The 16,454-nt window shown below is 35.7% G+C and overlaps 1 protein-coding gene across 2 annotated transcripts in view; it reads left to right on the top strand.

The window, feature by feature from the left end:
• Positions 1-15,667: 15,667 nt before the first annotated feature.
• The window catches only part of LOC144970463 (uncharacterized), a 42,086-nt gene continuing 41,299 nt past the window's right edge, over positions 15,668-16,454 (top strand). For both annotated transcript variants that reach the window (XR_013644962.1, XM_078910135.1), the window contains exon 1: positions 15,668-15,981. The gene's annotated coding sequence lies outside the window, so the exon portion shown is untranslated. The remainder of the gene's footprint in view (positions 15,982-16,454) is intronic.

Genomic DNA, 16,454 nt, shown 5'->3' on the forward strand with positions numbered 1-16,454 from the left:
GAAAAATTACCCATTTTTTTAACCTACACTTTCACTCTATTTTCCATATATTTACGGAATTCAGTGTGTTATAAGACGATAGTATTTTCTAATCAACTGCCAAACGGGAAAAAAAAAGCAAGGACTTCTGGGTGGGGTTTCTGACCTCCCATAGTGGGCAGGGAGGCACTTACGTGTCTTCTGTCCCCCTATATCTGTTTTCCAACATGCTTTCTATTGTCTTTGTCTTGGAATGAGATTACTTAGTTTTGTCTTGACCCTGGCCTAATGCCCCAACTGGGAGGGAAACCATCAAATGTATAGTTCTTCTTCTTCTTCTAGGTTCCATGCCTGGTCCAGGCTTCGGATACTGCATAAATTATCTCTCTCCATTCCTCCCTGTCTCTTGCTTTTTCAAACAGCTCTTGGATTGTTAGGTTGGTGAAGCCCTTCAGTTGGTCTATGAGTGTTTTTCTTTGTCTCCCCCGGGCGCGTTTACCAGGTATTTTTCCACAACTTGCCAGGTATTCATTCTTATCTTTCCTTACTATGTGTCCGAAAAAGGATAGTTGTCGATCCACTATTAAGGGCATTAGTTTCCTTTGTTGGTATGTTTGCTTTAGCACTCCCTCATTCGCCTTGTGCGCGGTATACGACACTCTCTGCATCCTTCTCAAGCACCACACTTCAAAAGCTTCAATGTTCCCTTGTGTCTCCGCATCTGCAGTCCAGCCCCCGCATCCGTAGAACAAGATTGGCCACACGCAGCACTTCAAGAATCGGAATCTAATCCCGAACGACATCTGTTTGTTTTTCAAAATGTTTCCCAGGTCCATGAAGGCCTGTTTGGCTTGAGCCATCCTTGCTCGCATGTCTCGGTCACATCCTCCATCCGTTGTCACCATTGAACCTAGGTATTTAAAACTTTCTACGTTGGTAAGCTGCTCGCCGTGAATCGTTATATTGCAGGTGTTGTTGCCTTCGGGGTTTTTCTGTATCACCATGCATTCTGTTTTGGTGATATTCACTTCCATTCCCTTGGCTTCACTATCTACTACCACTTTGTCAACAATCTTTTGAAGTTGGATTTCTGATGTTGCAATGAGTACCGTATCATCTGCGTATCTTATATTATTTATGTTGTGACTTCCTACTTTTATTCCCTCCATATTATTTATGCCCCTCATGATTGTTTCTTGGTATAGATTAAACAGATCTGGTGAGGCAACACACCCTTGACGGACTCCTTTCTTAATAGGAATGGAATTTCCTGTAGAGTTTCCGATTTTGATAGATGCCTGCTGGGTGTAGTATAATGTTTGCATGAGTCTGAGGTCTTTCTCATCAGCGCCAATGGAGTGCAGTTGTTTTAGTATTTCTTCGTGGTGTACTCTATCAAAAGCTTTTTTGTAGTCGACAAAACAGAGGTATAGTGGGGTCTGAACCTGTATAGCTCTTTCACTTAAAACACGGAGGAGGTATATTGCGTTCCTTGTCCCTCTGTCAGGTTGGAATCCATATTGTTCTTCTGCGATTTCGGGGTTAATCTTATTCCTTAGCCTGTTGATAATTATACGCAACAGTATTTTGTTGATGTGACTTATTAAACTTATAGTTCTAAAATTTTCGCATCTGACTGCACCTGCTTTCTTTGGTATTGCTATGAAAATAGAGTTACAGAGATCTTCTGGAATTTTCCCAGTATTGTATATATTGTTGAATAATATGTGAAGTTCATCAATTGCTAGATCTCCTAGGCTTTTTAATACCTCTACAGATATTTCATCAGGGCCTGTTGCTTTACCATCCTTCATTCGTTCCATGGCATGTTCAATTTCACTTTTGGTGATGTTTGGTCCGCTTAATGGTTCTTTGAATTTCAGTGGTGGTTCATTTCTATTTGGATCATTGTACAGTTCGCCTATGTATTCTACCCATCGGCTTTCTATATGTTGTTCTTCAAATAGCAGTTCCTCTTGTTTGTTTTGGATACAACTTCCTGCTGCTTTGCTTTTCCTTTTCCCTGATAGTTCTTTTATTCTTTGGTGAGCTTGTTGGGGGTTGGGTTTGTATTCTCTTTCGATTTCGCAGCATTTCCAGTCTAGATAGTTCTCGTGTGCCTCGATGCATTTGGATTTAATGTGGTTGTTCAATGTTTGGTATTCTGCAGACCCTCTGTTGCATTTTCGTCTTTCTTCAAATAGGTTTAGAATTTCATTTGTCATCCATTCCTTTTTGTTGTTTGTTTGAGCTATTGGTAAATGCTTTTCTGTAGTTGCTTTGACACACTTTTGGAATATATCAAATTGTTTTTCACATTTTTCGTTATCAGGTTCACTTTGGCTTTGTATCATGAGTGCATTTTCAAATTCTTCTCTCATTTTTGTTTGTATGCCATTGTCTTTGCATAACCTGTAATCCCTCTTTATTCTACCAGCTGTTCTCTGAATAGCTTTAAACTTTATCCTTACTGTACAAACAACTGGGACATGGTCACTGTCTACATCGGCGCCTGGGTAGGTTTTGCAATTTAATATGCCATTTCTGAATCTTGATGATACTGCTATAAAGTCTATCTGGTTCCTTGCTCTGTCCCCTGGTGATTGCCATGTCCAGGTTCTTCTTGGGTGTTGTTGAAACCAGGTGTTTGAAATCATTAATTTATTTGTTCTACACCAATCTGCCCAGATGTTTCCTCGTTCATTTCTGTCTCCGAGTCCATGTGGTCCGATTATGTCACCATCTCTGCCTCTGCCAATCTTAGCATTTAGGTCCCCCATTACCATAAGGACTTCTTGTGATTTACACATTCGTTTTGCTTTGTCTAGTGAATGGTAAAACTCTGTCATATCTGCATCTGTCGCCTCTTCTGTTGGTGCATAAACTTGAATAATATTGGTGTCAACTACAGGTCCTCTTAGCTTAACCAGCAAAACTCTGTCTGAGATTGCTACATGCCCTTTGTAAAATTTGGTTGATTTTTGGTCTAAGATCATCCCTACTCCTTTTTGGAAAGAGGTTCCACCACTCCATATGATCTTATATGTCATGTTGTTTTCTTGTTTTGACATGGTTCCCTGCTCTTTCCATCTCATCTCTGCCAGGCCAAGAATATTTATTTGGAGCCGTTTCATTTCTTTTAGAATGTTGTTTAGTTTTCCTTTTTGGGCACAGTCCTGACATTCCATGTCCCAATTTTGGTTTTGTCACATTTGTTAAATTTATTTCGCCTAGTAACTGGCTGACGGTTCGGTGTGACCTGACGAACATCACGCTCCCAACAGAGCGAGGCAGCAGTCTTCCGTGAAAACATGCTCCCCTTTACGCTGTCACCGTTTAACTTTTTGGACTTATTCATGCAGTTAACTCGGCAAAGTTACAAGAATGGTTTGCCATTGCCTATTCTTGTCGCCCTCTGCAGTTGGCCAGCTTGACCTGTTACCGTTCGACACCACGAGGAGGTTGCAGTAGGGCTTGATGATGATCTATCTTTGCAGACTTGGCATCATCCATTTGTCGAACAAAATGTATAGTTAGAGACCATCAAATGTATAGTTAGAGTTTTGGGAGATGATATTTTTTGTATTGTAAATCATCTCTCTGTTATGCACTGTATTATTTTCTGTTTTACACACACACACACACACACACTTCCCATAGTGGGCAGGGAAGTACTTGCTGTGTCTTCTATCCCCTCTTATCTGTTATCCAATAGCCTTCTGTCTTTGTCTTGGAGTGAGATTGCTTGGTTTTGTCCTGACCTTGGTTGGAGTCCTTGGCTGAGAGGGAAACAGTCGAATGTATAGTTATTGCCTTGGGAGATGATATTTTTTTCCTTGTAAATCATCTCTCTGATATGTACTGTATTATGTTTTATTTACATGTTATATTTGATTTGTTAACATTTGAGTGTATTCCTCTTAGTGGGGACCTGTGCTTGTGTCTGGATGAGACTTTTAGGTGATCTCAAACTAAGTACTTTGATGGTGTGCTCTTGGAATCTACATCTGTTTCCTATTTGAACAAATTCCCCTTTATCTTACCTTTTCTTGAGTGCTTTAATTGAATTCTATAACTTTTTACTATCCCATTTCTTCCTTTTACTGGCGCTGATATGACCTTAATGTGTTGCAAGCGCCGTAAAACCCTCAAAAACAAAAACAAAACACACACACACATATATATATATATATATATATATATATATATATATATATATATATATATATATATATATATATATATATATATATATATATTTATATGTAAAACAGAAAATGACGTGAATAGAAAAGTGCTAGAAGACAATTGAGAATAAATAACTTTCACGGCGATGGGGGCTCAAACCCACAACCGTACTGTTATGACAAAACCGTCTGAATGGGGAAGGGTAGCGCTACTGATAGAGTTATCCACCGCTCAAAAAAAAAGTGGTATCAAACTCTGTGTCTATCTTGAACCGCTCTCCCCGACCAGGCGGTGTTGTCATATTAGTAAGGTCTTGGGTTCAAGCCCCCATCACCGTGAAAGTTTTTAATTCTCTTTTGTCTTCTGGCACTTTTCTACTCACTTCATTCTTTGTTGTTATCAACATAAGTGCCTGCTCCACTTACTTTTCTGAATACATGACTATATATATATATATATATATATATATATATATATATATATATATATATATATATATATTATATATATATATATATATATAATATATATGTGTGTGTATAAATATATAAATGTGTTGCGTGTGGTTGGATGGGAGCATCACCCTTGAATCATATACCTATGATGTTCGCATGGGTGTACGATCCGATAGTGATGTAGTTTCTTCTTCTCTTTACTAGCCTATCCTGCTTCTTTGGTTTGTGATTGTATTTTTGACAGGGGATATTTTTTTTCTGTAAATCTTCTGCCTGTTTGTTCTTGGTTATTTATAATTTAGCTTATATCTTTAGGTTATGATTTTGATTTACATTTGTACTATTTTTGTTAGATTGCTTGTTTTTTTGTTTCAGCGGTCTCTCATATAACCTCAATTGTGTTGGAAGAGACCTAAAGCAACAAACATATAAATGTGTGGGTGTGGGTGGGTATGTGTGTCAGTGCATGACATAATCAGTCGGAAAGTAAAAATTTTGGATTTGCAATTTATTTTTTTTTTGCATTTTCTGAAAGAATGTGCTCCCCAGAGCATTTTAATCTTTATTTGAAGTAAACCGGGTGATTTTTCATGAAGTTATAGTCAGATGTATGGGAAACTGGTTAAAAGATAAATATATGAATACAAATAATTTTTAAACAGTTTCTTTGAAAAAAAATTGATTAACGATCTTTATTGTTTTATTGTTGTTGACAAATAAGATGCAATGATTAATGTCCTCATTTTTATTTATGGGTATCACAGGTATTGTTATTTTGCTTTATATCTCAGCCATCTCTCCTCATTCTAATTTATAAAAGTAAAATGTTTCAAAAGCCATGAAGGGGATCCTGACCTCCCATAGCGGGCAGGGAGGTACATACTGTGTCTTCTATCCCCTTATATCTGTTTTCCAACATGCTTTCTGTCTTTGTCTTGGAGTGAGATTGCTTGGTTTTGTCCTAACCTTGGTCGGAGTCCTTGGCTGAGAGGGAAACAGTCGAATGTATAGTTATTGCTTTGGGAGATGATATTTTTTTCCTTGTAAATCATCTCTCTGTTATGTACTGTATAATGTTTTATTTACATGTTATATTTGATTTGTTAACATTTGAGTGTATTCCTCTTAGTGGGGACCTGTGCTTGTGTCTGGATGAGACTTTTAGGTGATCTTAAACTAAGTACTTTGATGGTGTGCTCTTGGAATCTACATCTGTTTCCTATTTGAACAAATTCCCCTTTGTCTTACCTTTTCTTGGGTGCTTTAATTGAATTCTATAACTTTTTACTATCCCATTTCTTCCTTTTTACTGGCGCTGATATGACCTTAATGTGTTGCAAGGCCGTAAAACCCTCAAAAACAAACAAACAAACAAAAGCCATGAAACTTAAAAGTTTTTCCACGAGCACTTCTGGTTTTAAAATTTCACAGAAGATTTTTTTTTTTTTGGTTACAGTATTTTTGTGATCATTGTTTGGGCAATGGACATACAATATTTTCATACTTATTATTATTACTATAAATTTTTGTTTTTCTTTTTCTTTTGGGTTTTATTTATCTTCCCCTCTAATATATACTTCAGATCATGAAGCAATTTAGATAATTTTCTAAACTTACCTTGTGAAACAATATATTGCAAAATTTCGTGGATCGGAGAATAGATATTTTTAAACCATTGTCTTATTGAAAGAGCTTCCAACTCAGTTATTGTTACTGTCTTTGTGGTTTTGGAAAAAAACAAAACCCCAACTTCTATTACATTCCATATATTATGTGATCACCCGTACTCGTTAATATAATAATGTAATATTGTATATGTTTTACACACATATTATACTGTTGATTAAACTGTTTCCTGAAGATAAACTCTCAAAGCATAATCAAAGTTTTTGTTTACATTTACATCCACCAGGCAGGAGCGCTGTGCTTGTGTATTTCCAGCTGGGATCTACTTCTTTTCCTTGCTTGAACATCGTATTTTGTAAATGCGAATCTTCAATCTTTTGGCAAACCCACCATCTTCCTTTTACTGAAGCAGAATTTATATAAACGTGTTGCACGTGATGCTAATCAGATATATGATTATAATGTAATATAATAATAATATTATGACATTATAATATGAACGGTCTGCATTCAGTTACCTTTTTAAATATATATATATATATATATATATATATTATATATATATAATATATATATATATATATATTATATATAATATATATATATATATATATATATATATATAATTATATATATAAATTATATAATAATTATAAACAAAAACCATGAAATAATAGTGCTCAACCTTTTGATAAAAGGAGCTATTTATAAAATATTTAAAGTATAGTTATGATCATTCGCTCTCATCACTTCCTGATGAGGCTCGAAACAATATAGTAGAAGTTGATCTTTATTTGTATATAAAGATGAAAGTATAAAATATGGGACAGGTCAATTCAGCAACATTTTTTATATAAAGCCTTTTTTGTCTAGGTGATCAAACTTCAAACCTCTTATCGCTCTATAGATTTGATATTTTTTCCTGGTGATTTGACTATGTTTTATTTTGTAATATCTGTTATATGACTCGGAACAATATATTCTATAATTATTTTTTTCCAGTGAACAATATTTTTACCTCCAATATATATTAACAAACGTGTTATTTTAGATTTGAACCCTGGGTGGAGTTCCTGACCTCCCACAGTGGGCAGGGAGGCACTTACTGTGTCTTCTATCCCCCTGTGTCTGTTTTCCAACATGTCTTTGTCTTGGAATGAGATTACTTGGTTTTGTCCTGTTCCTGGCCGGATACCCTGGCTGAGTGGAAAACAGTCAAATGTGTAGTTAGCTTTGGGAGATGATATTTTTTTCCTTGTAAATCATCTCTCTGTTATGCACTGTATTGTGTTTTGTTTAGGTATTTTATATGGTTTGTAAACATTTGAGTGTATCCCTCTTAGCTGGACATGTGCTTGTGTCTGGATGAGACTTTTAGGTGATCTCAAACTAAGTACTTTGTTCTTGGAATCTACATCTGTTTCCTATTTGAACAAATTCCTCTTCGTCTTACCTTTTCTTGGATGCTTTAATTGTAATTCTTTAACTTTTTACTATCCCAGTTTCTTCCTTTTTACTGGCGATGATATGACCTTAATGTGTTGCAAGCGCCGTAAAACCCTTAAAAACAAACAAAACATTAGATTTGAACCATTTGGGTCTAGCTTAAAGAAAAGATTACTTTCCATGACCCTTGTCCAACAAGAACAAGTATGAAATTCTGGTTGGGATCTTTTGACCTCCCATTGTGGGCAGGAGGTCACTTGCTGTATCGTCTATCCCCTTAACATCTGTTTTCCAAGTTGCATCTTTATTGTAATGGATTGAGATTGCTTGGTTTTGTCCTGGCCCTTGCTGGATTCCTTAGCTGAGAGGGAAACAGTCAAATGTTTAGTATTCGTTTTGGGAGATTATTTATTTCCCTTGTAAATCACCTCTCTGCAATGTATTGTTAGTTATATTTTCGTTTTGATGGATATATTCTGTAAACATCTGAGTGTATTCCTCTTAATGGGATCATGTGCTGGTGTCTGGACGAGACTTTTACTTTTAGGTAATCTCAAACTAAGTTCACTGATAGTGAGCTCTTGGAATCTACATCTGTTCTCTATTTGAACCGGTCCCCCTAGTCTCTTAATTACCTTTACTAGTAAATCTATAATTTTTTTTTTTACTGTCCCATTTTCTTCCTTTTTTTTACTGGTGCTGAAATGTCCTGTATGTGTCAAAAGTACAAGCGACGTCAAAGTCGTAAAAACAAACAAGTATGAAATTGGCAATTTTCTATTTTTTCCTGTCCAGCCAAGTAATTCAAAAGGCGATTTCACTGCCTCTTTCCGTTTTGCATGATTATGCATGCATGTGTGTTGTCGATGACAACTGAAGTAAGATACTCACATACTGAGCTTTTGTTGATTGTTTTGTTGGTTTTTTTTACTTTTTGAGAAGGGGCGTGGGGTGGACTGTGGGGTTTTTTTTGGGGTTTTTTTTTGTTGTTGTTGCTTTTTTGGGTTTTTTTTTTTTAGTTCATATTGTTCTCTCTCTCTCTCTCTCTCTCTCTCTCTCTCTCTCTCTCTCTCTCTCTCTCTCTCTCTCTCTCTCTCACATCTCTCTCTCTTCCTTTCTCTCTCTCCCTCTCTCTCTCTCTCTCTCTGTCTCTCTCTCTCTCTCTCTCTCTCTCTCTCTCTCTCTCTTCTTTTCCTTTCTTTCACTTTCATTCATTATTCCCTCTATTTCATTTTTGTTATTGTTTTGTTTGCTTTCTTTATGTTTCAATGGTTTTTCTTGTTTTAGTTTTGTTTATTTGTTTTGGGCTTGTTTGTGTTTTGTTTGTTTGGTTGTGGTTTGTTTGTTGTTTTATTTTGTCTTTTTTCTTCTTCTCTGTATTGTTCTTTTTAACTCATTGTCATCGTTTATTCCCACCTCACCTCTTTACTTGAAATAGCTACTATATTTATTATTTTTGTTGTTGTTTGTTTAGAAAATGTCAGACTGCATTTATTTTTTGAAACAAATTTTTGTAACGAACATTTTTCATTATCGTTTTTTAAATTTTTTATTATGATTATTACCCGTCACCATCTGTGCCTATTTAAAAAAAAAATATTTTCAAGCCGTCCATCATTTTATTTTTTAATTTTCCGTAACGATTATTTTTATAACTGTGGAACTTTGTTGTTTTATCCAAGACATTTTTTATCACTTTCTCATTATTTCAAATCCTTTAAAAAAAAAAAAAGAAAAAATCTTTGCCTTTTTTATTGTTTTGTCATTTCATTTTAAAAAAATCCCATTCCGCCCTTTGATTTGTTTTAATTTTTCTTTTGCTGCCTGTGATCCAATTGTGTTTCTAGCACTGAATTGTTCCTGACCTCCCATAGTGGGCAGGGAGGTACATACTCTTTCTTCTATCCCCCTGTGTCTGTTTCCAGCATGCTTTCTGTCTTTGTCTTGGAATGAGATCATTTGGGAGATGATATTTTTTTTCCTTGTAAATCATCTCTCTGTTGTGTATTATTATAATTGTTATTTTGAATTTATAATGTAAGCATTTGAGTGTATTCCTCTTTGTTGGATTTTGTGCTTGTGTCCGGGTGAGACTTATAGGTGGTCTCAAACTAAGTACTTTGATAGTGTACTCTTGGAATCTACATCTGATCCCTATTTGTTCCCAGTTCCCCTATGTCTTACTTTTTCTTGTGTGCTTTATTTGTAATTCTAGAACTTTTTACTATCCCATTTTCTTCCTTTTTACTGGCGCTGATATAACCTAAATGTGTTGCAAGCGCCGTAAAACCCTTAAAAACAAAAACAAAACAAACTGATAGTATGCTCTTGGAATCTTCATCTGTTCCCTATTTGAGTAATTTCCTCTATGTCTTACTTTTTCCTCAAGTCCTTTTAATTATAAATCTAGAATGCTTTTACTGTCCAATTTTTATCCTTTTTACTGGCGCTGATATGACCTAAATGTGTTGCAATCGCTGTAAAACCCTTAAAAACAAACAAACAAACATTTCCTCACGTCCTTTTAATTGTACATCTAGAATGCTTTTACTATCCAATTTTTATCTTTTTTACTGGCGCTGATATGAACTAAATGTTGTTGCAAGCGCTGTAAAACCCTTAAAAAATAAAACAAATAATAATACCTTTATGTCTCATTCCATTCCGCCCTTTGTTTCATTGCATTTGCCTTGAATTTGAATGCCTGTGTGATACAACAGTGTTTCTGCTACTGAACTTTTAATCTTTTCTGATAAATGGAATGTCTTTTTCTCCTTATACCATCTTTCTTTTCCATGACACCCCCAAATATTTCACTTAATAAATAATGGGGTTTTTTTTTTGTTCTGTTTTGTTTAGATTCGGCTGGTTTTCTTATTTTGTTTTTTTATTTTGTTGTTGTTGTAGTTCTTTTTTTTTGGTTTGCTTTCGTTTTGTTTTTTTAGTCGTTTTTTTAATTAAAAGAAATTATATATTTTTTATTATCTATCTACTTTTGCTCCAAGAGAGAAATGAAGAACTGGGACAGTATTTAAGCGCAAAATACGCTCTTGTTCAAGTCTTTTAGATTACTTGTGAAAATGCCAAAGATTGGGTGGTTGTAATATACTTCACTTTTCAAATAAAAATATCATTTTTCCAAACTTTGTTAATCGGTTTTAGTTTGTTATTTGGATGGGGTGGCACTTACTGTGTCTTCTATTCCCTTATAGCTGTTTTCCGATTTCATTCTCTCCCCTTCCGTACTCAGGTGTAAAATGAGTTCCTGGCCATTAACAGCCTTGTCTGTGTCGGAAAAAAAATTGTATTATCGCCTAACAAGCGTTCTGTCTCGTTCTACATGTTATGTGTTGCTGTTGGTCAGGGGCCCTATGTAAAGCGCTTTGATCACGTATAGTGGATATTGCGCTATATAAAAGCTAAAAAGTTATTGAGCTTTTTTTTTTTTTTTAGTTTTTATATAAAATATAGATCGAGGCGAATCTTTTGAGCCACCAACGATCAAAATCTTTCCGGTAATAAAGTATGTAAGCGCGCGCAAATGAATCTAACAACAGGGCGGCGATTCCCAAAAAAACCGACGCGCACTTATTTGCAGGTCTGATAACCCAATTTATTCCTTATGGGCTCATTTGTTGTAATGGAAATCTCAAAATAATGTCCATTACAACAATGTAAAACTAGTCCATGAAACAAGTGGGTTCGGATGTCAGGCCTGCATATTATATGTACACATCGTCAATACGATTCAATAGTCTGGTGTCACGCCGCCCGGCAACGGCGGCCATCTTGGTTCTAAACAAAGAAAATCATTACTTTTTATTTTTCATGCTGGCTAGAACTTTTCACATGTCTTGTGATCAGAATGTGTAAAAGTTAAAACATGATCAAATGTATGTGTTATTTTTCCTCTGGATACCCTTTATGCTCGCCGGAGAAATATTTCATACGGGCGTCCGCCATTGTTCCGATAGTTTAGAGACAGTGTTACTAAATTACCATCCGTCATTAAGAAGGAAGTGACGTTACGAGTATTACCCATCAAAATGCCTTAGCAGATTTTATAACAAATGACCCATTGAAATGCCCTATCAGATTTTATAACAAATGCCCGAGCAGATTTTCCAAATAATCGTTTGAGTCAACGGGTGACCAAATTACCAGACCCTAGATTTTAAAAAAGGTTTGCTCGTATACACAGGGCCCCTGACCAACAGCAACACGTAACATGGAGAACGAGACAGGACGCCTGCCAGGCGACAATACAATTTTTTCCCCGACAGAGACAAAGCTGTTAACGGTCAGGTACTCAAGTACGGTAACAATTTTTTTAGATTTGCCACTAATTCTGTGCACGTTGGGAACAAAATAAAATGATTAACTATTAACGTGAGCTACACGGAACAATTTTGACCCCAACCTTATTTTTTTTTTCAAAAGAATAGATTAAAGCCAAGAAGTCTTGGGTTTGAAATTTTTGTCACAATTTGAGGACGAAATTTATTAATAGATCGATATTCAACACAAACATTCTCTGGCCAAACAGTGATAAAAGTGATGTGTTTTGTCATTAATTGCGTAGCTGTGATTTATGCTATGTCAACAACCGCTGGTCACCACAGGATAAACCCCATGGTTCATTAATTTACTGCCATAATACAACAGATTTAAATCAAAGTAATCGGCTTTTAAAACAACAATATCTCTGGCTATCTAACTTTCCGTCCGGTTAAAATAATGTTATACAGATTAATATTTATATTTCAATGGGCGGTTTTCATTATCTCGACAATAAAATACACGTTTAACCCTTTTGAGCTAAATTCTAATCGATTTGAGTTGATTTTTTTATCTATCAGTATTTAGGTATTGTATGACTGTTTTAAACATATATCTGGGCTGGGTTCCTGACCTCCCATAGTGGGCCTACTGCGTCTTCTATCCCCTTATAATATCTGTTTTCCAACATGCCTTCTGTCTTTGTTTTGGAATGAGATTACTTGGTTTTGTCCTGGCCCTGGCTGGGAGGGAAACAGTCAAATGCAAAGTTATTGTTTTGGGAGATGATATTTTTTTGCTTGTAAATCGTCTCTCTGTTATGTATTATTATATTTGTTATTTTGAATGTATAATGTAAGCATTTGGGTGTATATCTCTTTGTTGGATTTTATGCTTGTATCCGGATGAGACTTATTGGTGATCTCAAACTAAGTACATTGTTGGTGTGCTGTTGGAATCTACATCTAATCCCTATTTGTTCCCAGTTCCCCTTTGTCTTACTGTCTCTTGGCTGCTGTTAATTGCAATTCTAGAACTTTTTACCATCCCATTTTCTTCCTTTTAACTGGCGCTGATATAACCCAAATGTGTTGCAAGCGCTGTAAAACCCTTAAAAATAAAAACAAAACATAAACATATATGCTTAACCCTTTAAGAACGCGATTCATATCATTGGTGTTGAATTCGTGATTATTCTCTTTAATTTTTTTAAATTGAGATTTTATATAGGGCAATATCCAATAAACGTGCTCAAAGCGCTTTACAAGGTGTACCTGACCAACGGCAACATTTAACATTTAGGACGGGACATGACGCCTGTTAAGCGAAATTACATTTTTTTTTTCGAACAGAGACAACGCTGTTAACGACTAGGTACTCATGTTACACCTGATTACGGTGAGAGAATGTGAGTAAAGAGCCTTTTCCATGATCCAATGACCCAACTAGGTGCCGAGCGAGGGTCGAACCCAGGACCTTACGATCCGAAAGCGAGTGTCGTACCACAAGACCACATGGCCGTACAAGATTATTCTCTACCAGTATCATGACTTTAAAATAATCATTTAGGCAAATCATTAGTTGTTTTTTTTTTCCAGCCAATCACCGCTTTGTGGTTTAACTAGACATAATGAATAAAAAATAACTGACAGTTTTATTTTAGCTTTTTTTGTTTGTTTGTTTGTTCCATAATCTTGTGGTTGTTTGTCTTTTGCTTTTTTTTGTTTTTATTTCATTGCGCGTCTTGTTGCGGATGGCATCTTCCACTGCAATTAATAGCACCCCATATTCAACTGAAGCTCGGATTCAACGAAATCTGGCTGTCAATTCCTTTGGGTTCGTTGTATCCGGTGTCCCTGGATAGGGTAATGGGAGCAATCTATATTCAGGTTTTCGTCCAACCGAGGCATCAATCACATGATTTGTTGCTGTCCAACGATTGGATATTTCTTAACAAATGTAAATACGCTGCTTTATTTATGAAAGTTGTAACATACCTATGTGTCAAGCTAAACAAAATGACCAATCGTGATGCTAGATATTTCAAAAAGTGCATTCAGACTGTCCAAGAGGCATGGTTATGTTTCCTTTCACTATCAGTCTATAAGAAACTTAGATAACCACGCCTCTCGGACAGTCGTCATAATGTAAACAATGGCAGTGATTGGTAAATATAATGAGCAACACAGGTTTTACTATCGATGGCATGTGTCTAAATAAAATACCCACTGTTCTACCGCTTGATCAGATAGTATGCAGATGACGTCACTCAGGCCTTTGTTATTGTTTTTGCCATCCGCGTTTGTGAGTTGTTCTCACTAAACTGTATTAACCAGACTATAAAAGTTCATGGTTACACAGAGTTTGTGTGTTGGTCCGTTATACTTCCGGATGGCAATGTTGTGAACTCCTTGGCTAAGCGCATTCTATCTATAGAGAGTATGCGTTTGGCTAAGAAGCTCATAACATTGCCATCCGGAAGTATAGCGGACGAACACACAAAACTATGTGTACCCATAAACTTTTATAGTCTGGATAATACAGTTTAGTGAGAACTACTCATAAACGCGGATGGCAAAAAGCAATAACAAAGACATGAGTGACGTCATCTCCATTCTATCTACAACCGACACAGAAAACTATGTGAAAATTTAAACGTTTATTAAATGGTGAAAAAAATCATGTGATAACTAGTCACCCATTTGGCGGTATGAAATAATAAGGGCTAACCAACACCAGAGACTGACTCCATGGACCAAGCACTGCCGTCCTCTGCCGTCTTCCGGATAAAGACGTCGGTTCGTCAGAGTCAGTCTCCAGTGTGGGTAGCCCTAACGATGATCAAAGAGAAGTCGATACCATTCGCCATTCACGTTATTGTTTATAAACAACCAACTATGTTTGTCCAAGCACGTGTGAATGTGTGTCACAAATTCAATGTTTTGAATGGTCAAAAATATAATGTCCAATTACAATTACGGATTGAATGCACTTGCCATTAACATTGACACCAACAATATATGTTTTCAAGCAGTCGCTAGCTACTCTGTGCGTCTATGTGGTCTCGTGGCTTTCGGATCGGAAGGTCCCGGGTTCGAGCCTCGCTCCGCGCATAGTTGAGTCCTTGGAATAGGCTCTTTACTCACATTCTCTCACCGTACTCAGGTGTAAAATGAGTACCTGGCCGTTAAACAGTGTTGTCTTTGTCCGAAAAAATTATAATATGGCCTTACAGGCGTCATGTCCCGTCACACATGTTAAGCGTTGCTGTTGGCCAAGGGACCCCCTGTAAAGCGTTTTCAGCACGTTTAGTGGATATTGCGCTATATAAAAAGCTCAATTAAAAAAAAAGCTCAATTCACAATTTAAACAATAAGATTCCACCACAGTTGATTCGTTTGTGGAACAAAATATCTACACATGTTACACATAATATTATATTTATGTGCTGGTTGCAGTAAATCTGTTTTGCCAGTCAATCTGTACTAAATCCAAGGGCCTCCCCACAATGATGAGGGTTAATTTCAGTGGTTATATATTCCAATTATAATAATATATACAACGAATTTTCGTTGACTCAGGATGTTACAAGCCTGTGTGTGTGTGTGTGTGTGTGTGTGTGTGTGTGTGTGTGTGTGTGTGACATCAGCCTATTGTTAGTAGATAATAATCGTAAATCCTGTTGTGATAGAAATAACATTTTGTGAAAAGTGCTAAATATGAAAAAATATTTTTTTAAAACAACAACAAAAGAACTTAAAATCATAATGTGTGATTGAGTGTAAGGTGAATAATTTGACACATTGTGTGAAAAGTGCTAAATATGACAAATATTTAAAAAACAACAACAAAAGAACTTAAATCATAATAATGTGTGATTGAGTGGAAGGTGAATAATTTGACACCCTGAAGTATTCAATGTTTCTCTTACTCTTTGTCTACACATCAATTCGAGTTTATGGAGTATGGTTGTGAAACCGTTGGATTATTCATGATAATCACATGAAAGGTAAACACGTTTATTTATTTAGTTATATTGTAGACACCTTCATTGAGTAATGATGATAATAATAATAATAATAATAATAATAATAATAATAATAATAATAATAATAATAATAATAATAATAATAATAATAATAATAATAATAATGACGATGATGTTAATAATAATAATAAATATGTTTTGATTGACATGACTTAGTTTTGCCTGAGTGCTGTTGAAGCGTATACCGACATGGTGTAGATAATATGCAATAAAACATAAATTCAAAACTTGATGCAAACTATATACGTTGTAAATATAACAGTTAAAGCACGTTGTTTTTATTTGGAAACTATTATGACGTGATTCATAATCACTAGCCCGAACTATCGAGTCGGTACGAGATTTTTTTTTTTGGAAAACGATTAATTTATCTTTTACTTTGTGAGGCGTATCTTGTTTACATAGGACAGTGTAAAATCTCTAATCTTATGACG

The sequence above is a fragment of the Berghia stephanieae genome, chromosome 4 (assembly GCF_034508935.2).
Source record: "Berghia stephanieae isolate SIO BIC M18660-M18661 chromosome 4, UCSD_Bste_1.3, whole genome shotgun sequence".
Taxonomy (NCBI): Eukaryota; Metazoa; Mollusca; class Gastropoda; order Nudibranchia; family Aeolidiidae; genus Berghia; species Berghia stephanieae.